At 38.3% G+C, this 26,064-nt stretch overlaps 1 protein-coding gene across 10 annotated transcripts in view; it reads right to left on the bottom strand.

Annotated features, from left to right (window-relative positions):
• Window positions 1-26,064, bottom strand: part of ncam1a (neural cell adhesion molecule 1a) — a 258,401-nt gene that overhangs the window by 211,652 nt on the left and 20,685 nt on the right. The gene's annotated exons all lie outside the window — the stretch shown is intronic.

Below are 26,064 nucleotides of genomic sequence, written 5' to 3'. Positions count from 1 at the left end.
ACAGTCTGAGCAGCAGATCAACAGTGAAAATGTCAGCCATGTGGAATTATTTCACGGTTTCTGCAAGGGACATTAGGCAAGCAGTTTGTAATGACTGTTCATGCCAAGTATCAAAAGGGGGTACAATACCAAAGCACTGTGGCTTTCATACACCACTTCAAAACACAGCATCCTCCCCAATATGCAGAATATAGCAACACAGAAGAGGAAAGGAAGGTCCTGCTTGCAAGCTGAGGATTTCCAAAAGCCACATGTTGTAAAAAGAGTTTAAATAAAAATCACAAACATCAGTGCAACTGAGAAAATTAGAAGTAAAATAAATAACGCAACGGTGCTCACTGCCTTGGATGTCCGAGCATCCGCTAATGTTGACGATGTTTGATTGTGTAGTCTAATAAATCAACTTGCTGGTCAAGTTCAGGTAAAAAAAAAAGACAAAATGATGTATTTTGAACTAATATCCACAAATGGGGTTATTGCTGTTACTGCAAGTCATATTAGCAGATTAGGAGCAATAATTTTAGAAATTTTATGCTATTTTATTCTATTTAATTGTCATATTGAGAAGACTTCATTTAAGTATGTTCTGTAGCTAAAAAAAGCTATATGTTGATTCATGCTGATGTTGTGTTGGACTGCTGATGGAAGCTTGTGAGTACAAAGCCCAGGACCACCAAGGTGCCGCTGCTGGGCCCTTGAGCAAGCCTTTTAACCCTCTACTGCTAGTATAAAATGAGATGAATATAAATTGTTCTGGATAAGGTCTGTCAAATGTCATAAACCTAAAACTATAGTGGAAATATGCTGCATTTATGCGAGGGTTTAGACAAGGGTTTAATTACAGAAAACAGTGTTATCTAGGATTTAAAAGAAACAGCATTTTTCTTGATGTTGCTTTTAATTCCATGGGATCAATATTTTATTGTTTGCACTGTTGGCACTGGATGTCATTAACTGAAAAAAGTGAATGATAAGAAACTGGTGTCTGATTTGTTGATTTAATTAATGATAAGGATAATTCAAGGATACCAAACAAAGCAAGGCATGTTTCACAATTTCCAGTATGCCTGAAAGAAAAGTGTCAAAAATCTTTTTTTCAAGTGGCAGCAAGAAAAATTCACAACTATTTATTTACATTAATATTATATCCTTTAGATTTGCACAGTAGTCAATAGAAACTATTAACTCTGGCCAATACTTTTTGACTCTTGTGAAGTCCAGGCTCAAAGCATGGACTTTTAAAAAGACGCATTCTTATTTTTATCAAACATGACATATAGTACGCCATCAGCAATTAGGTTCGAGATGGCTTTAGAGCAGCCGTGTGACCAGCTCTGTCTTGGCAGTTTTGAGCATTCTGTAATGACTGATACCTGGGGCACTTGGCTGCTGGAATAAGATGACCCTGGACACTATGGATCAAGAAGCTGCACCTCAGCCAGCAATAAAAAGCTCTGTCACAAAACAACAAGTACGGCAGCTCTGGATGGACCCCAACAGACCAGCACCTACTCTGCATTACTGCCTCAAACTGGTTGGTGGACTGGGATGAGAAGAGGACCTGCTTATGAGGAAAGGGAGTCGATTAATTAAGAGGCAGGCTGAGAAACAGACATGCTGTCTGAGGGTCTAAGACTCTTTCCTAATATCTGCTATCATCACAACTTATCCACAAGGTCTATCCGGGCCCATCGACAGGCCTGAAGGAATCGCTTCAAGCCTCCAAAAGCATACAGAGTTAATTAGGAGCGATATGTGAGCTCTTTCCTCCCCACTGGCCTTCTGCACTTACATTAATACATCCTCCACTTCACAAACCGGAGGCCAGTTAACAGGGATTACAGAGTGAATATCTTACATTTCACTCCTTTTCTACGTATAACTTATCCGTAAGTTCTGCAATAAGTTAGAATGTTGGAAGTCCACCAAAAAAAGCAACATTGTGGGGACACAGATCCAAGTCTTCAGGGGTGCAATCAATTTCAAAGACTTGGCAATAAGAAGCTGTCCTCCCTAAAATGAGACCGGAGAGTAATGGGAGTCCATGGAGGCCATGGTTTCTGCTCTTGTTAGTGCTGCTTTTGAGCTGGGCCTGCTTCACCAGAATGTACACCAAATCACAGCTAATGTTGCCTTTTAGAGCAATAAAAGGTAGCAGCTACTGTTCCTGAGCCCTGGCCTTGACCCTGGATTGCAGACCTAGTAGGAAGGAGGGGTGGAATGAGGCCCAGCACACACAGCACAGCGTGCAGATGCTAGCGTTTAAAAGACAGGCAGCAAAGAGATGGCCTCCAGAGAAACTCAGTGAGCTGGTTAATCACAACCAGATTTGGCGCATTAAGATGGAAACAAAACTCAGACAGCTTGTAAAGTTTATAGCTCCTAGATCTGTGTGGGTGGATGGGCGTGCACATACACAGTCTGTGTATGTGTGTGTGTACAGTTAAAGTTACATTAACAGACTGAAAGCTCAGATGAACAAATCCAATACAGTCTAACATTTCTGATTCAATCCCCTATGAAGGCTTTATTTATAAAGGCTCTATTTACATGTCAACATAAGTGTAATTTTATGTTCTATTTGTGGCCGTACATTAATATGCTGCGTTAAACAGTGCAAAAAGTTAGATTTTTCTCATTCAGTAGAAAACACAGTCCCCACAATGTTGTTGTCACTTCTGTTCAAGTCTCTTAGGGGACTTTCACACTGGCAGTTTAGTTTGAAATAGAGCACAGTTCACATTAAATATTTGGTAATGTAAAAGCTGTCATGTGGAACAGGAAGTGCAGCACAGTACTGTAGCAAAGGATGTCGTGTGGGTTGCACTGTGCCACTATTCCTTTAAATGTAATCTCAAATATACTCCGCACAGGTCAGCGCTCATTCAGGAAGTAAAATAATCTGCCTATGCCTTTTAGCTGATGACGACATATAGAAAAGCTGAGATGTCTTGCTTTACATAACCACACAAAAATCAAAATATGGTGTCAAGTTGTTGGAATCAAATACCAACATTAAAAACCACCTTTGTTTATGGAAATACTGCTAACGAAAAGACAGGAAGTCTGAATATTGTTACGCTGTATAGTTCGTACTCAGTTGTTAAAGAGCTGATCTGATTGGATATTGCACCAGGATGTCTAACTATACCTCTTAAATTGTTTAAACCCCACCTCTTTTTCGCACATTCATGCTACAGTAGCTAACTGTTTCTTCCCTCCCTAATTTCTACTCTCAAGCTTTTGTTACTATAAAAAGAAGAACAATACTCTTACCTTAAGAAGAAATGATGAGAATGATGAGACCAAATTGTGTCAAAAAGCAGCAGGAAAACCGCAGCAATTCAAGGCAGCAGCGCATAAAGAAAGAAACACAATAAGTTAGAAAAATCAACCAGATAATATGTTCACGTCACATGTAACGACATCAGAAACACATAAACCATATCACCAAGCTAAAAGAAATGAAGGGTATTTTTGTAGAGTTACTCTCTGTGCCATCACAAAAAGACATCTTTCATGTGCCTGGTAAGGCCATAAATCACACAGAACAGTAATGGTAGCGAAACAGGAGCCCTTGACCAAAATTAATCCCATTTAGTAGAGTGCTGATGAAAAGGACGAGAAGATCAGCAGTGCTGCATGAAATTTGAAGAAGAAAAAAATAGTGCTGCTTTTAAATGTTTTGAACCGTTGCTTTCATATTCTCACAGCAGGAAAATCCAGGCAGCTGTCAGATTGTTTGCTGTTGGTAATTAAATTTGTGTTAGCTTAAAAGATTAGTGCTATCTCTAGTTACACATCACCGGGTCAGTGCTCGGGTCACATAGAGTACAAAAATAAGTGAGCCACATCTATATGATGCGTCTGTGACTGAGTAGCGTGAAGACACGTCTCCGTGGAGTTATAGAGGTGTATATAGACGTATTTCCATATGACTTGGTTTTGACATCTTCTGCTTATAATTCTGTGAGTGGAACATTATTCAAAGGATGCATGATGAATACGTGGGAAGTTAGGGTTGGGAAACTGTGGCAGTGGAGGAATAGATGCTTTACCGGTGAACAAACAGGGTTATTGTTCAAAAGGCTGAGAGTTCAATCCCCAGCACTGGTTAGCTACGACTCTGGGCCCTTGTGCAAGGCCCTTAGCCCTTTCTGCTCTAGATGTACTGTATCATGGCTGAACCTGAACTCTGACCCTAGCTTCCTAACAAGCTGGTATATGTGAAGAAAAGAGTTTCACTATGCAATAATGTATATGTAACAAATAAGGCCTTCTTCTGCAACCCAGACCATTGCACCGAACACATAATTCATCTTGATGCAGACTTAATTCTTCCTGTAATGAAATTAGAATGAATGTAAAGGCCTTGAGGCCCTTGCTAGGAAGTGCACTGAAAGCTGTGAGAGGAAATCAAGGCACATTAGAAGCAAAGGGCTTTAATGAATGCCAAGGGTGAGCATGTTCACATGAGAATGTCATTCATATGACCCGGTGTGAGAGCGATAATTAGTGCAGCAATGTGGAGCTTTCATTAAGCCAAAGTGCATGTCTGTGAGCTCAAACAGACCGGGGCAAATAGACAAAGAGAAGGGGCACCTTTCCACATTGTAACTGCTTAAAACAATTCCATTCAGACTGATGATTTTAATGCTGGAAATTCATACTAAAATGATACGTACAGTATAAGAAAAAAGGATGGGTATTCAACTAAACTTTATGAATGTAATCTAATGCTTAAGTATTAATAATTAGCTCTGTCATCTTCCGTTTCGTATTAGCACTTTCACATGACAATTTCTATATATATACACATTAGTTTTAATTTTGATGTGGGGATGAAAAAATATATACTACCATGTCTGCCTTTAAACCCTTTAAACATTATCATTGTCAGATATTGTGTCATAAGCTTGCTTGAAACTCTCCTATGATGACCTAATATCTCTAGCCATCTAGCCAGTAGATTGTCACTGATCTGGGGATCGGCTATGTTTTTAATACCCAGATGGTCCATCCCAAAATGAGTACTTATTTGGTTTAATAAAATACTTGGCTGATTTTGGACCCCGGTGCTCCAGTTGATGAGCTCTGATGAAAAGTTTAAAAACAAGTGTCTTAGAAAAGAAATTTTTTTTAGAAAAAATATTTTTTGTACCTCTGAGCTCTGAAGGTTTCTTTGAAGAGGAGTTAAAACAGAAAAAGTAAAAAAATTAAGTTATGTTACCGAATGAAGTACAGTATGAAAGCTAAGAATTAAAAGCAAACACAGTGTATGAATTACACTTGACATTTCTATGCTACTAATACAACCCAAACACTCACTCGACAAACATAGTTTGTTGACCTCTGGTAGCATTCTTGCATGAGGATACAAATTGAGGACCTATTCACAAGTATTTGAATATTACTCTTTGCGTTTCATAGACAAAGTCTCTATTTGACTCTAAACTCTATTTGCAAAGACATACAGGCAAGAACCTTGAATCCACATGAAAGCAGCCTCTTTCCTGCTGTGCTCATCTCATTCTCCTTTGGTACACCAACACCAGCTACACCTTATCTAACATTTCTACAGACTTGGTCAGGATTTCCTCTATGGACACGGTCTTAGTTCTGGCTTTTCTGACGATCAAAGTAGCGGTGCCTCAGGCATGCTTCAATTAAATATTTCGTCACAACTCCACCAAGCATGTGTTGGACTTTTCTGCTATTCTATCTGCTTCTCACCTGTTTAATATTCCCAGAATAGCCTTCCATATGTTAAGCACCAACACCCTGACGTTCTTTGCGGTATTAGAATTGTTGCTCCTCTCTGATGCTTCACAACTGTGACAGTGCAGTTGCTGCATTCCCCAAATTTGAGAGGAAGCAAGTTCCTGCTGTCTGTCGACATCTGCCCATGCCCACGCTGTATACAGAGATTTGTTTGTAAAACTGATGACAGGAAATCACAGGATCAAACGGATTTTTGGTTGAGGTAAAAATATCAAACATACGAAAAGGCGACGCAAACTCAGGCATTGTTCAATGATCAAAAAAAAAATGCACCATTGTGTCCTGTTGTATGTATTTTCCCTCTGAAAAAAGTGTATGCTGTGTACCTTTAATATCAATATAAGATACCAAATTAGATGATTGGATGTTCAAATTAGCATTAAGGACATCGTTGCAGAACGTTGCTCCCACTGTTGGGTCCTCTGCTCTCTGCTCCATGGGTAATTGTGAAAGCAACCTTTTTCAGTCATAGTGTGAAAAGGGTAGCTTGCTGTGTTTTTCAATGGTCAAAAAAAAAGTGTTTTGGTTTGATATATGCTGGTTAATAGCTGCTTGCTCCTGCCGAGAATGTTCCACCCTTGGATAGTACCACATAAATTCATGAAGATGCTTTTTTTTTTATAATTTGCCATTTGCCAGAAATTCAGGTGGTCTTCCAGGTGGTCTTTCACTCTCCAAAGGTTTTGAAACATTCCTGTATGAAAAGTTACTGTTTTCTGACTGACAGGTTAATCAGGTGTATACACAGGAGTGGCTAATTAGAGCATTTATGTCTATTTAAAGTCCAGTCTATATAAAGCATTTAATTACAGCAAATGCCTCGACGTGTCTTCATCAACTGATGCTTAACGTATATTAGTCATAATGACAAGAACTTTTTAACGCAACAGTGCTTGCTATAAAATCGCTCTTAAATGGCAGGCACATATTCTTCAACAACAGACACTTAGAGCAGCTCCATTGTTATTGATATGGCATGTTTCTGAAGGCTCTATTACTTAACTGAACCAGCAAAAGCAGGAAACCACAGAGACTGTTTTAGTCTGCTTCAGAGTTTTGTTCCACTTAGGACTGGACAATACATTTCCAGTAACCTAATTCCAGTATCAACAGAGGAGATCTGGGAGCCCTGAGAACTTCCATCATGCTTTGTGTCAGATACTGAAACCATGCCAGCTAATTGCGCTGCCGGTCACACAAAAGAGATAAAACAGAACAAAGTTGGTCCTGAATGTAGAAACCTCAGAGACGTGAAGATGCAGCATCTTCTCTGTTTAGTGTCTGGCCTCAAAAAACAACCAGCTCACCCAAGAATGTGCCAAGGATATTCCTACGACTTCTGCTGGCCTGCTGATTTCTTATTACAATTCAAAATCATGTCTACAGCTTTGGATCCATACAACCAAATACTTTTTTTTAATATATATATATATACGCCTTGTCTCTGAGTCAAGAACAACAATAACAGAAGGGCTGATACATGGCCGGCAGCTTCGGGAATTCGGCTGCTGTCATCTTGCTACTGACTGAAAATGAGCTATCGCATTAGGATCGGGGCCGGAGAAAATGGAACGAGAAGAAATAATCACAAAGTCATCAGCTTTATAGGGCATGGGGAGTGTTGGTGTGCTATAGTGTTTAGTCCAGACTACCAGTGGGAGCTCAGCACCACGCTCTAACTGGCACTTTCATAATTTATGAAATCTATTATTTTAGCAAAAAAGTCTGCCAAAGTAAATAATGAAATATATACTGTATATTTTTCTGAAATGTGAACGTCCTCATCAGTCATGATGTTGCGGAAGATTAACAAAACATAAAAGTTAGTAGGAACATGTCCGCTGGTACTAAAGTGCTATATATAAGTAAGAACATGCTGACATGGAGAAATGCCCTAGTGCTTAACTCTTGGCAGATGTTTCTTTTCAGTAAACTGGAGCTTTAAGGTCCACTGAAGTAGTGCAGTTTTCACTATGCAATTGTTAGAGGTGGGTTATATGACCAAAAAATACTTACGATACACGACATGCGTCATGATATATACTGTAGCTTTGCTAACAAGTTGCCAGTGAATCAATTCATGCTTTAGAAATCTGGACCGTACAAATAATACAATTTCCTGTAATTAGCATTTTAACATAAAATCGGATATTTACAGAGTTTCATATCATTTAAAATATGCTACTGTATAAACATATTTTGCCATACTATCAATATTTCAGAAAATGTATGACAGTATGGATAGGAAATCATCATATTGTTCATTTTCTCTACAACCTGAAGAGACATTAATTTTGGCAAGAGAAAAATGCTACAGTTTCTTGAAATTTATGCAAGTTTTAGAGCAAAACTAACATGCTGTGATTGTGAGAATTGAACTCACAATCCTGACTCATGGAAGTTTGAATTATAAAGTTCGAGTTATAGCTGGAAGTTACAAAGATAATAATGTAGATTTTCTACATTGAACTTAAAATTAGTTTGATACAGAATACAGTCTTCCTGCTGTTTTACAAAATGAGATTATAGCAGTGTTGAATCTGAATTACCCTACTGTGAAAACCAGTACGGCAAAGGAGTAGTATATCAGAATTCTCGGTATCCATAAAACAGTAGGTGAGAAATACCCAGATGACTTACTGTTTCTGCTGAGATTCTGCATCATGAAACCAATGGACACTGCACTATCCCATAAGGCAACGGGACTGTTGCTATATGCATTAAATGTTGACCCTTCTGGTTAAATCGTACTTGTTTAACAACATGTAAGAAAATCGTTAACTTAATAAATGAATAATAAATAATAGTTATTATAATAAAAATAAATATATAAATAGTTTTGTAGTATCATAATATCATAGGTCTCATGGCAGATGTAGCATGTCTATAATTGTATTTCTACTGCACACATATTCTACTAAGTACGTACAATTTTTTAAAACATGCTCTGTAACAATATATTGTTTCGAGGACGTTTATAAATATATTAATATTTGTAAAAGTTTTTCCACTAAATATCTCAATCTCATTGCAAAACTAATGGAACACGATTGCAACACAACAAACTTCACATCACATCATAGTCCTTCACGTTAATGAGTAGAAATTACAGCTGCTAACACTAACACTACAAAAATTACTTTCAAAATGATTTCATCAGTATAGCACTTTCATGTTTGGTTTGGCAATCGGTGGTGGCAAGGAACAACTCCCAGAGACAACGTGAGGAAGAAATCTTAGGAGGAATCATGTACGATTCTTTTCTGAGTGATACCAGACAGGGGGATTATAAATCATTATGGTATACAGGTGTGGAAAAGTGAAGGTAAACAGTGTGTTGAAAGTATGAACAGATTGTAAATGACACTGGGAGTCCTTGGAGTCATACTGTGAGTCCTGGGATAAGCACTGCACAGTTTTTTTAATTACCGCAGTAGTTCTTAGGAAGAAATCTACAGTATGCAAATTAGATCTTACACCAAAGCAAAGGAAACTTTGGAGAATTGCTTTTCGGATGTGTAAAGCTTCAAGATATCCATGTGGCGTCTTCTATAGCAACAGAAGGTGAATAAGAATTGCAGAAGGCTCCAATCAGAAACAGAGCCTCATCATCAATCTACGCAGTACCCAAATTTTAATTTCCCTTATCTTAATAACCTTGCCTGAAGCTTGTAAAAATGTCTCATAGAACAAAGACAACATGAGCCATATACTGTGAGGTGTTTTTGGTTATGCCTTGGTATATAATAAATAATAAATATGTACAAAGATATGATGTAATATATCTACAGCAGAGACATCATGGTAATGAAGAGAGTTGTGATGTACTGATGAATTTTAGCCTCCAGTTTCAGTGTTAATCATTCAATCAATCAATCTCTCAATCAGTCAAATAGTCAAGTCAGTCAGTCAAGCAAGCAATCAAGCAAGTGTTCAACCACTTAATGAAAAGAAATAAAGAACAGAATAGGAAAAAAATTAATTCAAGAGCCTGCCGGCAGCCTATCTGACACTGTAAACCTCCACCTATAAATCTTGTATCCTCAAACATTCAACTTGTATCTTTTTCATTGTTATGAGTCAGGTGTCTAATACTGTATCTCGGTGGTCCATATTTGCTTTTATAGAGAACATAAGGAAGCAGACATTGCAGTTAGTTTGTCATGTTCAAAAACATAAGGCTTGGGGATCCCGTCTGTCCAGGCCTAGTTGATATGCGCAAGCCAAAAAAGCAGCACAGATCGTGCTTCATCAGATGGCTGATAATATTTTGTCAAGCCTACTCATGAACCCACGCAGGCTTTTCATTCTGTATAATTTGTTAAAGCTGCAACTGTTTGCCAAATAAAACAAATGAGGGGAAAAAAAATTTAAAGACCAACTTGACGGCAGCTTTAAAAACATGACATTAAAGCTTGATGAAGTGGAATATCCTTTCAAGTTTGTTAATTAAATGGCACATCAAGCAGCTAAACAAACTAATTTAGGATAGGTTTTAAAGATGAAGTACAATTGACCATCGAAGATCATTTTCTTTGCTTGTATATCAGCCCCAGAATGTTTTCTTCTGTCCCTTTTGTTGGAGGTTATTTGCCTTAAACAGGCTGGGGGGTAGGTAGAAGACTAGAGACAACAAACACAAGCTTCAAATTCGTTAAATATTTTGAAGGACCAAAATGAACCCAGGTTTGAGGTTTCCAGGTTTCCCAGGTGGATGAAAGCAAAGCCATAGTCCACACTTCAGCCGTTTGTTTAGTTAAAGTGCTTGGCTTACGGTGACGGAGATTAAATCAACACCAGACTAATACCAAATTACAAAGTAAAGGAGTGACCATGAACAATACCCCATTGCTAGGTTAGAGGACAGACTCCAGTCAGGAACGGTCAATACCCTACATCAAGTGAACCAAAGAAATCTCACTAAAAAACCTGGGCATTTTGCTTTTTTTTTTCCCCCCAGAGAGCAATAAGTCTTCTGTTGTTGACAGAATGAAAGCTGTGGTTGCCATCTCTCAGCTGTCATGTATAGTTGAGAACAGTTCAAAAGTCTCATCCGCTACCTTTCCTACTGCAATTCTGCTGTCACATTACACCTCACCTTGGCCAAATATGGCAACCTTTCTGCTCTGAAATCTAGCTGTCGCTCTGTCAGTTGAAAAGGAAATGAGTCTGAAGACATCTGCCACCCTGCTAGGATGCAGTGCTCTCAGATGCAAGGAAATTTTTTGGAGAGAATATTCAGAAATGTTTTCCTTTGTGAAACATCTTTATTTTTTATGGGCACTAATGCTCACCAGTCAGGACTGCTTGTCCTTTAGTTAGGTAAACAAACAAAAAGAAATGCACACATTATTTTGGATTATTATTCAATTATTGAAGAGTACATAAACTAAATTCACTGCTTTAAAGCTTCTTTAGAGGGGGGCATGGTGGCTTAGTGGTTAGCACGTTCGCCTCACACCTTCAGGGTTGGGGGTGCGATTCCCACCCCCAACGATTGCGATTGTGTGTGTGGAGTTTGCATGTTCTCCCCGTGCCTTGGGGGTTTCCTCCGGGTACTCCAGTTTCCTCCCCCGGTCCAAAGACATGCATGGTAGGTTGATTGGCATCTCTGGAAAAACTGTCCGTAGTGTGTGATTGTGTGAGTGAATGAGAGTGTGTGTGTGCCCTGCGATGGGTTGGCACTCCATCCAGGGTGTATCCTGCCTTGATGCCCGATGACGCCTGAGATAGGCACAGGCTCCCCGTGACCCGAGGTAGTTCGGATAAGCGGTAGAAAATGAGTGAGTGAGAGTCAAGCTTCTTTAAGCTACACAGTACAATTCAACCAAATAAATGTTCAAAGATTGCAAGTCTGTGTATATTGTAATATTATAAAGCCATTAGACCATTATCACTAACCTCTTTAAAATGACATCCAAGTAGAGCTAAATCAATCAGTCTGTATGTAGTGTCCAATTAACCGAAAAATTGCCTTCATCTAGTGTGAAACTAGGCAGGACGATGGCGTAACAAGTAGAGCTGCTACGTCAAAATGGCCAGACAAAAAAAGCTTAAGTTGCTGTGAAAATTTAGTTTTCTCTGATCTCCTGAAAATAGGATAAGCGGTAGATTTGTTTGAATGTGTGTCCCAGGATAGGCTCCAGATCCACCGCAACCGTGATCAGAATGAAGCTAAAGATGAAAAAGTGTCTAAAACAGTTTACAGAATAAGGTACATGTTTAGTTTAAGCTCCTCAAAAAAGCTGTGAAAGTGGAAGGGCACAAGTGCAGATGCTCAGCATATTTTATTAGTGTGATCCATAATCAGAAATGTGGTGCAAAGGCAAGGTCAGAATTAGGAAATGGGTATATAAAGGCAAGTTAATCGAGAACTAACACAAAACAGGTGCACACAATTGGATAGCAAATCAAAGACAGGAGACCGACAGGGCTGGAAGAAAATCCAAAACAAACACAAGCTTATGGGACCCACAAGAAGAAGGGGAAATCTGTGACAGCAGTAAATACTGAATGTATTAGAAGATTCATTTATGCAACTATTAATTCCTGGAAAGATTTAAAAAAAAAAGATGGAGCAAGAGGTCTTGAACTTGAATATGCAACAAGTTAATTAAAGTTGAAATGACAGAAAGTGACCTTAAAACTCTATGCCTGCTTCTGTGCTAGCTTTTCTTAAGATGTTTATCTTAATTGCATTTCTGATGCTCCATCTTCCGTGAACGCATGATCTACTGTCCAGCAGCTGAAGGCATATTCTAACCACCTGAGGCACTCAGTTCAGTGCCAGAGATTTAAGATAGGAGTGGAAAATCTTTTGGTCAAGAAATTCCTTCTGTGCAAACCCCAGCTGAGTCAGATCTCATTTAATTCACACCTTTCTTCAGCAATCCCAATTTAAACAGCTGTTTCCTCCAATTGGGCCATCAACAAACAAACCCCATTACTCTGATGCTTCTTTCAATTTGCAGCACCCAATCCACTTAACACCACAACAGGCACTAGATTTAAAATAAAATAAAAAAAACACCCTCTTAATACAACATAGTGTATTTCTTCCGTCCACGATAGAAAAACATGGCCACGGTAGTATTGACGAGACTTAAGCATCAATAGGATCATCCTGTGCAGAAAGGGGATTGAAGTGCAGACTCTCAGGGGTGCAAAATAAAAACAATGCTAGTATGGGTGTCACCAACAAAAATGTCTCCCCATCTCAGTTAATTATAGATGTTTTAGGAGATTTCCGAAAGGAAACCGTACACTGTAAATATAAGACGCTGCTGAGCTGCAGCCAATAAGACCTGAAACAGTACTGATCACGCGATAGCCTTCAAGACGGATCCAAAAGGGCCCCTTGCTAAAGAAAATACTGCAATCCGCCGTACCGCCTGCTGACCAGGAATGCAATCAATTGTACCGTCGTCTTTTACATATTTAAATAACATTCAAAATAATAACAGAAGCGGTGAAAGCTTCCAGATGTCGAGGTTCAAGGGCTGGAAACTCCAGACCGCAGATAAATATTTCACTATGTCTTCATACAATTTATTGTTTTCCTGCTTTCTTTAATAGCACTGTCATTTCCATGCCGCGAACGCTGAATTCCAGCTAAGAGGAGGTTGGTCATTAAGGTTCCACTGGGTGCACCCTCAGGGATGTGACCCCAGAATTCAGCTTCCCCTTGCTCCCTGAGGAACAAGGAATGAGAAAACGAATACTATTTTAGAAGCACTGCCACTACTACCTGCGCGTCCCAGCGGACATCTTGAGATTTTAAGCTGTATGCTGCTTTGCTCAGGTTATGATGACTGAGTGTGATGTCAAAGGCAGAGTGGGAAAAGCTTCCCTCGGGGATGGTGTGCCATGTTGTGTACATGTGTACATCTCATGCAGTTTTTTCACAGAATAACCAAATAAATAGCAGAAGTAAGACTCTCCGAGGCTCTAACAATTCGATTTTTTCATTTAATGTGTCATGATGCAATTACGGCGGCCTGGTGGCTGCCTCGCAGCTCCGGGCTGCTTGGGTTGCTGTCTGTGTAGTTTTGTGTGTCTTTGTTGTATAATTGATGCAGTACTACGATGCCATTATGTTGTACCCCATGTAGTGAGTGTAAATAGTGAATAAGAAGCCATTTAGTAAAGTAGATTTGGCCTATCTGGGCCAATTTACCTTAATAAACTTGGGTTGTTAAATACAACATATTTTCTATGGATTGTCCAAAGACTCCAGCAAACTTCAGGAAGTCCCATGTTCCATAAACATTACGTTGCAGAGCAAATAGACATTTCAATTTTGTGCAAATAGTAGTTGGGTAAAAAAATCCATGGATGACATGCTACAGTAAGTGACTGGTTATTTAAAAAAAGAAAAAAGAAGCTAAAGCTATTTATTCTAAGATTAATTAATCATCAATTTCTAGTCAAGAAAATTGTCATGAAATGTTAATAGTGCCACTCGCAATGCTGGAGCCAATATGAAAATGCAGACCGTATGCAAGCTTATAATCTCATGGAGGTGATTTTAACGTTCATCACAGATGTCATCTCTAGATTAGTGTGCTGAGGGCTTAAGAATGATGAAATCTAGTCAAATAGCAGTGACAGGAAATCTACTTTGGGTAGATGAATAAATATTTATGATAAAAATGTGATACTTTCTCAAAGATTTCAACTAGATTTACATTAGATTATTGAAATCCACCCATCCATTATCCTTGGAGTCTTTCCCAGGGGACTCAGGGTGCCAACCCACTTCAGGGCACTCTCACACGCTACAGAGAATTTAAGGATGCCGATCATTTATGGCATTTGGCAGATACCTTTACCTAGAGTGACTTACAATTATCTCAATGACACAAATGTGGGCTAAGGACATTGCTAAAGGGCTCACGAGTAGCTTGGCAAAATTGGGATTTGAACCCACAACCATCCGAGCAGTAGTCTAAAGTCTTGGCCATCGTGCCAACCACTAAGCCACCATGCCTCACTAATATTAGGGTATAGAATCAGGAGCTGCCTAGAAACATTTGGTAGTTTTGATATGAATGAATGAACGAATGAACGAACGAACGAACGAACGAACGAACGAACGAACGAACGAACGAACACAATAATCAAACAAAACCCCATAAGCTTATGTCCAAGCTGTTATTGTGCATTGATGCATAGAAAATCACAATATATGAAAGAGTTTTAAACCCTAATCAATACTTGGTAAATTTTTCCTTTATTGATTCTGTCTAATATGCACACAACAGAAAATCGGCATACTAATATGAGATTGAAGAGAGCTCCTAAAAAAAGAGCTTGTCATTAAAGTCCACTGTTTCTGTGCTACTCATTAAAAGATAAAGCCGTATGGTCGACCGGTTCTTCTACGCGAATCAGCTACGAGTCGTAAAAACAAGGCTATTAGGAAAGCTGATGGACACTTTAAATGACACGAGTTAAATCATTTCCTCATTATGCTTTTCAAATGGAGCACTCGGTTGAAGTTGCTCCTGTTAAGATAAGTAAGCTTAAATTTTTAATATGTTCTCAGCGGCTCTCTAATAGGCAACCTGTAACCTGAGCACTTCAAAGAATAATTAACACTAACTAGTTGAAGACCATTTATTCCTGTTAGCTATTTTCGCCCTCACAAGAAGACAATGTGCAAGCTGAGATTCCTGCGACGTTCTGCTAAGTTCACAGAAAAGTGGTTTCTCAAAGAACAGGTGGATGATGAAGAAGACTGCAGGTGCATATTGTAGCGATTAAACCGAAATCCAGCGCGTTCTACAGAGAGGTTTCACAGGAACACAACAAGGACAAAAGTCAAGTCCATAACCCTGTGAACCCCCGATTCATGTCTGAGTTCAGGGTCATGTGATGTCATTGGCGAATGCCTGGGAATTACCAATTAGCAACGACTTACCTTTAAATGTGTTAATAAATCACTGCAGTTTAATCTCAACTATAAGTGGTCAGAACGTATTAAAATGAGCATAAACTGCTGCACAGAATTTGTATTAATTGTCTTGCGTCCCTGAGTTATAACCACAAGCAATGTAATAATAAAAAAAATGGTGTAGTACAAATTTCTGCGAAAACCACTTACAGTAAAATAAATAGCAAAGAAATAGTAAAGTAAATGCATTTAGAAGATTGGAAAATAATATTAGAAAAAGAGTGAAAGATCCTGAAAGCACCATGACCTTGAGAAGTCATTACTATCCATATTTCTGATTAAATGTTTATAGCATCCAATTCTAGGCTGAATACCACAAATCTATAGGCCACCATGCTACATAACTACATATGTGTGTGTGTTATATAATTTGCCAATGATTTGCCAATTCATATTAACTGAAGAATAAGACATGATACCGATTATTCCTTTATAGTTAGTGGAATGTACACGACTTCCTCTATTTCAGTATTTCATTGAGTAGTTCCTTCTCTCTCTCTCTCTCTCTCTCTCTCTCTCTCTCTCTCTCTCTCTGTCTATATATATATATATATATATATATATATATATATATATATATATATATATATATATATATATGTGTGTGTGTGTGTCATAGGATACATAATAATTAAATGTCAATGGCAAATTCTGTTGTTGTACTACATGTTTGGCAGCACTAACACCACTAAAGTGTCTCCCTAGTGCTTTATGGGAAGGCCTGGAGAGGCCACGCTGGAGCTCTCTGAGTGTTTACTGAGAGCTCGGTGCTGGTAGCCAAGAAAAGTTAAATGACTGTGATTGCCTCCTGGAGCTGATAGATGTAATCTAAAGTACTGATTACTGACACAGACCTATACCCATTCATTAGAGCATCACTTCACACCATGCCAACCACATTTTACACGACTTCAGAGAGAGGAAGTAATGGAGAGTGCCAGATTGTGCTCAGTCATGTGGGGCAAATTAAAATGCATGAAGTGAAATTCTATAAGTTTGATTTTTCTTTCAAACAGGACTGCAATAGGGCTGGCGATGAGCCTGTATAATAGCAATATTGAGATATGTTATGTTGCAGTACTTAAGTATCATCAAAACTTTTATTGAACACTCAGCAACTCTGATGTATCTCATACCGTAGCAACTATAGCTAATTTCATGTATTCAATAAAAAAAATCCTGTGTTAAAACATGTATTTATAGATAATGATATCTAAGGGATAAAACATTTTCTGGCTTGAGGGTACTTCTGTTTTTTTTTTTCTGTTCTTATTTTATTTATTAATGAATGACACCATTCCACTTAATGCTGTGCTAACACTGGAGACTCCTTCCATAAATATTATATCAGCGTCTCTTCACCCAACACTTCAAGGTATCAATAATTACACATTACTTCATGGGTGGATTACATTTACAGCATCTGGCAGAAGCTCTTACCCATGGGCCCAGGAGCGGGAGCTTAGAGGCCCTGGGATTCAAACTCACAACCTTCCAATCATTAGCCCAACACCTTAACCACTGAGCTACCACATTCTTAATGCAATTGTCAAACATACAACTTTGCTTGAATATAAAATTCTTCTTTATAAAAGCAATAGGGGGTACAGTGGCTTAGGGGTTAGCACGTTTGCCTCACAGCTCCAGGGTTGGGGGTTCGATTCCTGTCTCCGTCTTGTGTGTGCGGAGTTTGCATGTTCTCCCCATGCCTCGGGGGTTTCCTCCGGGTACCCCGGTTTCCTCCCCCGGTCCAAAGACATGCATGGTAGGTTGATTGGCATCTCTGGAAAATTGTCCGTAGTGTGTGATTGCAGTTGAGAAATTGTGTACACCTACAGGCATGAGAATTAAGGGCATGTGCAGTTGCAAATTACCAACCAGTTTACAAACACAATAAATGTATTGCACAAAACTTTTTAATCATGTCGACATCCTTTAGTTCTATACGTTTTAATGCAATCATATATCCAAAAATAGGCTTCAGATCTAAATAAAAAAAAACAAACCCAAAAAACCTTAGGCAAGTTTTATACCAATCTATACCCATCAACATCCCACCTATATTTATTTCTATCCATAAGTGTAAGATATGAGCAAAAGCTTTCAAAATATCACACTTGTCATCATGCAGATAGAATTATGCACACCCACAGGCATGAGTATGCAGGGCGAGTGTAATGTTACTTAATCATTAAAATGTCCTTAGGTATTGTAGCCTAGTAAATGCACAAAGGAATCACAATTGTGTACTGGAGATAAAGCAGATGCAGGGCCATTAATGATATCCGTTAAGCTAAGATAAGCTAAGATATTCATATTTTTCCAGGAATACTCCTTTGTGACAGCCAAGTTACACATCACCTTTCATGCTGGGCTTCCTGTGGGGAGAAGCAACACTGCTGATTGAAGCTCAGGCCAAACTGTGGTCACGCTGATTAACAGTAGTGCAAAGAAACTTCAGCTTCTAGTTTGTCCTAAATTTTTTTTTACCCCCTGAATGTCGAGTTCTGCCGGATCGTCAAGAGGCAGCAGTCAACTCCTCTGAGCTGTGGACATTTTTTTTTCCAGAAAGGCATGTGACGGACTGCATTATAACAAATCACAATGAGAGTAATTAGCGAGTGAGAAAATCTGCTCGATTCTGTTGGTGTCTCATTGGCGCTGGTGATGGAAGACAGAAAAGTTTTGTGACAATGATTCTGCGGCGTGGCTGCAAATTCGGAGCTGCGACTAATCCAGAAAAACAGGATGACAGAATGTAAAGGCAGATTTATGCAAAAGACAAAAGAAATACTGAGCAACCGTCTGGCATATACGCTGAACAGGACACAGTACAGGAGACAGATGTTTCCTTCATGCCAAATAATTACTTCTGGCACCAATGGTGGGGATTAAACCCGAGTACAAACTAGTTACGCTCCAATACGTTCGACAAGTGACGAGAAAAGAGCATTCAATTTGAGTTAAGCCATTGTGTCCTTTGGAGGCTGTACGTTGCCTTTTTGTCTTCAGTAGCAGTGCTAAGGACAAACCATGCAACCGTCGTCAGGGAGAGAAAAAGAAGAGCTGCAAATTGGAGATGAATGTGAACATTCAGGAAGGAAACAACCAAAAGATTCACCGACAGCTGCGTCAGAGCCGTCTTTTCCCAATAATTCCCTTTTGCCTTGTCAATAGTGGCCTTGTTATTGTGTTTCTCAAAAACATTCCTTATGTACTGTTCTCTCAATATTACAGTTAAACCATTAAAGCTCAGGAATGTACATTATCCATGTAAAAGAACTAACCAGGGAATTTTACTTGTCATGAAATGCCAAGGACCAGTTTATAAAACTCAAAACATTTCTTGGAAGACTTTTTTAATCATGCCGATATCCCAAGAAATATTTCAAGAAAACGTAAATGAAAGCATATGTCCAGGAATAAGCCTCAGATCTAAATGAAAGAAACAACAACAATAAAAAAAACCCTTAGGTACATTTTATCCCTGTCTATACCCTCAACATCCCAGCCATATTTGTTTAAGTGTTAGATAGCGACATCAATGAGATTTATGACCTAGACTAATGCCAGTGCCATGGGAAAAATCAGGCAAAATAGCAAGAAAGTAAGACAAATGATTATATACAATAATTATTTCTCACTCTTGCATGTATTACACAAATATCATAGTCTTTTAACTCTGAGGTGAAACTCAATCTCAAGGCCGAGATCAAAACATGCACAGTCCAGGATCTACAGAACAGACCACCAACTGTGTCTCAGCTCTCACACAACACCAACAGTAGTACAAACCTGTTTGTTCATCAAATTTGTGTGTAGACATTTGAGTGACAAATTGACCTGAACAGTTAGACTTGCGTCTAAATGGAGTAACATTAAATGCTAGATTCTGAATGGTCAGAAGATGTTAGTTGACATTTATAACAGCGTGTCATTCTTAAATAAATAAGCTTTTGTTAGTGATGTCGGGCTGCTGTAGTGTAAAAGGAATAAAACACACCCAGTCATGTTTTAAAGCTTACAACATTCATCCTTACATTAATTTGTTTCAGCAGTTAAGTGGATCGCTACAGTCGGTATTTACTTTACTTCATAGAAACTACTAGAGCACAAGACATTTTAGAGGGATTCAAAAATCAGTCATCTAACGTCTTAACCATCGAGTTAGACAGCGTGAGCCCAGGTTAGGACATGGTAATACACAGGGGGTGATGTCTCAGGCACCATTTTAGACAATCTATAACACTAGCTCTCCCTTGATAATGTTTATCAAGTCAAGACAAGTCAGGTCAAGTCATGAAGCTTTTATTGTCATTTCAGACATGTATACCTGTTGCAGTACATAGTGAAATGAGACAACGTTTCTCTAGGATCATGGTGCTACATAAAACAAAGACAGGGCTAAGGACCAAATAAAGTGCAACTGTGCAACCTGGTGCAAACAGTGCAGGACAAGACAGACAAGACAGTGCAGGACAAGACAAACAAGACAGACAAGACAGTGCAGGACAAAAGACAGTGCAGACAAAAAAGTTAGACAATACAAAAAGTACAAAAAAATACAATACACAAAAGACAATAAACAGTAAACATAAACATATACCCAAAACATCATTAAATCAATTTTATTCATACTATTTTTATTTTAGTGCTCGTCTTCTAAAAATGCAAACGTCATATCCATTGTGCTGATAAACTACCAGATAACTGTAATATGTACATGAATATATAAATTTGTATTATTGGTCTATTATTTTTGCTTAAAGGTTCCCTTAAAAAGTATTTAAACTGTAACTAATGGTACACCTGTGCAGGTCATGACCCATTTTCTCAGCCTTTACGAGTTCAAAGGTCAGATCTGTAACACTGGAATAACCTGTTAGTGTACTGCTGTGTTTCAGGGGGTATGATGTTTTTTGTGGTGTTATTTTGTTACACCCACCAGTCTGCTGCGGTGTTTTCTTTCAGCTTATTAATTATAAATCATTAAAAATCAACTCCGACAGATCATACGCTGAGAAAAACATCAAACCTTTAGACTATATGGAATTGATTAGAGAGTTGTTTATGCATGCCATGTAATGCAATGAAATGCCCGCTCTAATGAAAAAGCCTTGCTCTAACGTATAATGGATAAAAGACGCCTATAGTTTTGTAAGTCTAATCCTATGACACACTTGTGCCACTATTTCTTAGAATCTGTGCTGAGAAATCGGTCTATACAAGGCCTGCAGGCTGCTGAGAAGAAAGCTGTTACTGTAAAGCTTCTCTAGCAGAACACATAGGGCCCTGTCTGCCATTGCAAGTGGTTAAAAACTTCTCAGGATCTTTTCCTATTCACAAAGTAAATAACAAATTCTCAGAATTATTTAAGCTATGTGAGCATGAAAAGCTAAACAGTAGTATTTCTTTCAAATGAGCATAATAGAGACTACTTTGTCCAAATCCCACAGCACCAGAACTTCAAATACATCAGAACAACAGGCATGTAAATGTCATTACAGATGACAGTGAACCAGCATGACTCCAAGCAGCAATTTTCACCACCAATAAGCCTAGAGTCCAATCACCAATGCAGCAGGGGTACCATGGGTAATTCTAAAGGCAAGAACTCAATCTTCTTGGGTTTTTACGCATAATAAATGGAACGGCATTCGGATTCATGGAAAAATTCAACTGTTCAAGGTTAGTACGGCTGTTCGGTGATGAAGATCTGCACATCTCTGGCTATTGTCACTTATACATGGTTGTGGAAAAAGCTTTAATGGATGCAGCACACGTTCATGGCACAGCACACCTCCCCACTGTCCCATTAAGACGCAGTAACGGTTTTCAACCTACCACCCTCTGAACGTTGGACTGAAAAATGTATCATTTGTGGAATCAAAAGAAGAAAAAAGAAAAAAGAAGAGAGAAAAAAAACGTGAGGCCTCTTGAAAGTCTTTTATATAGTCTTGAGAACACAAAGCCACAAAGGAGGGCGCCGTGGCTATCGATTCAGCTTTTTAAAAAGTGAGCCAGTCTCTGAAATATAATCAGGGGTCTAAGGTGAAAATAAATCCAGTGGACAGCTGCTAGTTTTGCACATTGTCCAGCAGGCCAGCTAAAGTAACATATGTCTCCCTTGGAGCTTGGCAGCTGAAGTGTAAAAGCAACTGCGGACACAATGAGAAAGCTTCTACACAAGTGTCGAGGCAAGCAGTGATTTGTAAGACTTCAAAATCTTTTACAATTGTAAATTTGCCCAAAAACAAACACATAAATAGTCATGTTGGACTTGGCAGTTCTCCTTTTGTAAGTTAAAAAGCCACTTTTATGGATAATAAGAATCGATGCGTCCCTCCGCAGACGATTTTTAATGTCGACAATTTAAAAATAATTACGGACACAACTATAAAGATTTTAATGCATCCCCATTTGAGCCTCCATGAGATGCCCAGTTTCAGAACCACTGGTTTCACCTAAAAAGCTTTTTCCAACATATGTGCAGTTTTATGAAACCCAGCAGCTGCTGCTATTGCTGAATCTGAAAAAGAGCCCAAAAGAAGAAAAGTCTGGTTCTTTTGTCTATAACATTCTGTGACCCTCCAACATATGTAGGATTTAACAAAATAATGTGAACTGTTTTAAGTCACTTTCTAACCTTATTGTTATTTATTTTCCTTCTGCTTCATGATTTCCTCACACAGTCAATGTCAATCTCGATCAGTTTGATGGATAGCTAGACTGCGATCAGATATTCGACTGCCTTAAATGTAACCAAGTTTAAAAAACTTTATTTGTGGTTAAAACATACAAAAGTGACACATGTTTAATAATACATACATATAGAATTGCCAAAATTTCACCCTTTGAAGAATCTTCCATACCTACCACACGTTCACTGTTTTATATTATATACTATATATCCAAACATCCCTCACATTCATACTGTACTGGATGTGCTTGTTGAACATCCCATCCCTGATTTAGTGCCCCTTTGCTGTTACAGTAACCTACAATCTTCTAGGAAGGCACTAGATTTCCAGTAGATTTTGGGGATTTGTGTTCATTCAGCAACAAGGGCATTAGTGAGATCAGGCACTAGTGGTGCAGTCAGAGCTCCAGTTCATCCCAAAGGTGTTAAGTAAGGTTAAGTTTAAGGGCTCTGTATACACAGATAAGTTCTTCTACTCCAACCTTAACAAACTATGTCTTCTAGGCTTGTGCTTTGTGCCCAGGGGCACTGTCCTGCTGGAAGACGTTTGGGTCTCTAAGTTTACTACGAGTAATTTGTAAGTCTACAGCACACAAAGATATTCTTAACAATTGTGCGTTTTTGTTATAATGTACTATTCAACATTCACACAAATTAATTTTTCTGTTTGGACCTTTGCTATGTTCAGTTAAATATTTGCTTTGTACTTGCCACAAATGAATTTTTAAATGGCAGATGTAACAAAAAAGTCCTCTGCCTAATCCACTCAGGTGATTTATTATCATAGACCCGTTGTCAATACAAATATGCACATTTTTAAAATAGTTTCTCATAAGTATGAAGTCTTCTCAAGAACAAAAGTTCATCGGTTAATAAAAGTTTGGAATTAATATCTGTTTTATATTTTTCTTGTCTGGTTTTCTAAGAAAGATTTTACTCATAGATGCTTAGTGCAAAATCTAGAGTGTTCAAGTATTAGAGCAACACTCAGGGCACTGTAATAATGTACCAGTCTATTTGCGCCTGCATGAGCGAATTCATGATCAAGATTAATTGCATGTTGTTTTGACTTAACCGCAGATTGAAAAGACAGAATTTCCTTCCACGGTTCTCCAAACCTGTGATCGGATTATTTTACCTGCTGACATATCTAAAAGGCTTGGTTTTTCATTTTATCGATATATAATATTGCCAACTAGTATTATATAATATTAACTATTATTATAGTGTATTAAGATATTGTATAACAGTGCTGCTGATTTCTCAAATCTGATTGGACGGAAGGTGTTGAGTAACGTAGTCTCAGGTAGTTTTTCCTTGAAACAATTAACCATTAGCCTTAATTATTAAAGATAAATGTAAATGTATATATTCAAATTTAATATCCAGATGTATATTTAAATGTCTCTGAAAAGTTACAGAGCAAACCAAAAGCTCATGCAGATGAAGATGCAGTTAATGTTCATACCAAACATCGGTATACCCAAAACGTGTAATTTTAACCGTGGCATGATTGTCGTTGCCAGATGGACTGGTTTGAGTGTTTCAGAAACTGTTGATCTCCTGGGATTTTCACACACAACAGTCTCTGGAGTCTCAGTGATTTTACTCAATTCTGATGTGTGATGTAAACTGAGGCTCTTGACCTGTATCTGACTGATTGTATGCACTGTGCTGCCACATGATTGGCTAATAGGATAACTGCAAAAACGATCAGGTGTTTCTAATAAAGACGATCCTGAGTGTATATTAACATTATGCTGGACGTTCCATATGGGAAAAAAAATCCATATGGGAATTTTTTTCTTTGAGGAGACATTTACTTAAAAGTGTGAGTGCAGTGTCATTGATTGTGTGTCAATATCAAGAATCTTCGGAAAGTTTTCCACCACAAGACAGAGGACTTTCCGATTTCTGACTTTCTGTAACTACTCGCTTTTTTGTTTTTGTTAAACTTATTAAAAGCAGAGATACTGATAAGAGAACAGCTAATCATAGTTGCTATAATGGAAACATTAGCAAGAAATACCTTACTTTACGACATTTCACTACTTTAAACATAACTAGAAATGGATAAAAAGTAAGCTCTGGTATGAGAGATATAAAACACTGGGTGCTGTTCTTGTTAAATAATAATAATCAAAGTCTGAGGTATTAACAGTCCTCCACATGACATTCTTTCCTAATATAACTGGAGTGTAGAGGATTTAGTATTCTGAGCACATCTATAATCATACCTGTATAATTTCAGCTAGCTAGCTCATTGTTTGTAATGTATTACGTGGTCCTGTAAAAATAAATAAATAAATAAATAAAAACACTGCCCTGTTTAACGGGAAAGCATTATGACTCATTTCAGCATAACAAGGTTAAATCTCATCTGAAGCCCACGCATAAATTCCTCTGTCAATGATTTATCACGTCTCCCAAGACCAGAAAGTAGTCGTGCTTAATAAATCTTGCAGGGATAAGCTGTTTCAATCTAACCTTGACACATTTCACTTGGTGCTATTTTAGGAGCTGGGCCAGAAGCTAGGACAGGAGTGACAGTGGGAGAACACTCTAGGCACAGAGAGAGAGAGAGAGAGAGAGAGAGAGAGAGAGAGAGAGAGAGAGAGAGAGAGAGAGAGAGAGGCAAAGAAAAAAGGTGACACTATTTAAGGAAGTAGTCCATTTTGCATGTACCCTGTAGGTTCTACTGATTTACCTTTTATTCCTTCCCCTTATGATCTGAAGTGTAATGAATTGATAAAAAGTATTTTGACATTGTTTTCTTTTCACCCTCTGATAAATAAGCAAATAAGCAACAATCACACAAAAAGTCACATTGTTAATAACGTCAGACGAGCCGACATGGTGTCTCGCAAGGCCGGCGCAAATCAAATCATTTCTTATCTGTGGGTGTAGATTAGGACAAACACACAGCCCTATCTCAAGGTACAAGAGATACAAAGCAAAAGATGGTCTTTCCTCTACATGTTTTTGTATGCTATGTTTTTCCTCTACAATATTCTCCAAAGTATCCATTATCCAATACTGCTATTGAACTATGAGTTAAAATAATGAACTGTTTAATGCCAAAAAATATTTAAAAATGTAATGAACATTTATGACCATTTCGGAGACATTTCCTGTCCCACATCTACTTGCCATCTCATGTCGCATTCTTTATTTATGATTTGTTAGCTACAATGTAGTAAATCCAGGATAATGTATAAAATTAACCTGGTTCTAGTTCATTATTCATTATAAGGAAATTGTGATTGTTTCATTTAAAATGCACAGACAAACATAGGAACATAGCATGAACATCACATTAAAGTGTCACTTCTCTCGTTTATTTATATTTATATTTAGAATAAGCTGTCCTAAAGGTAGAGATAAAGAAAGACAAGATAAACCTTGACAACACTGAGCCACCCTCCAGTCTAAGAGCGGATGGTATCTTGTAATAACATGTATCGTGAGAGAGGCATGGCAAACAAGGCCCTTAAACAATGCCTAAGTGAATACGGTGTCCCTATGAGACGCTGTTAGTCACTTAGAATGTACAGCCAGCGCCAACAAGTCTCCGTGTTGCCCCTGAGCTTTTCATCAGCCTCCGCTGTTGCTTTGAAGAAACAGCCCA

This window comes from Tachysurus fulvidraco, chromosome 21, assembly GCF_022655615.1.
Source record: "Tachysurus fulvidraco isolate hzauxx_2018 chromosome 21, HZAU_PFXX_2.0, whole genome shotgun sequence".
NCBI classification, from domain to species: domain Eukaryota; kingdom Metazoa; phylum Chordata; class Actinopteri; order Siluriformes; family Bagridae; genus Tachysurus; species Tachysurus fulvidraco.
The sequence above is the reverse complement of the archived record's forward strand: the minus strand, read 5'-3'. Positions and strand labels throughout refer to the sequence as shown.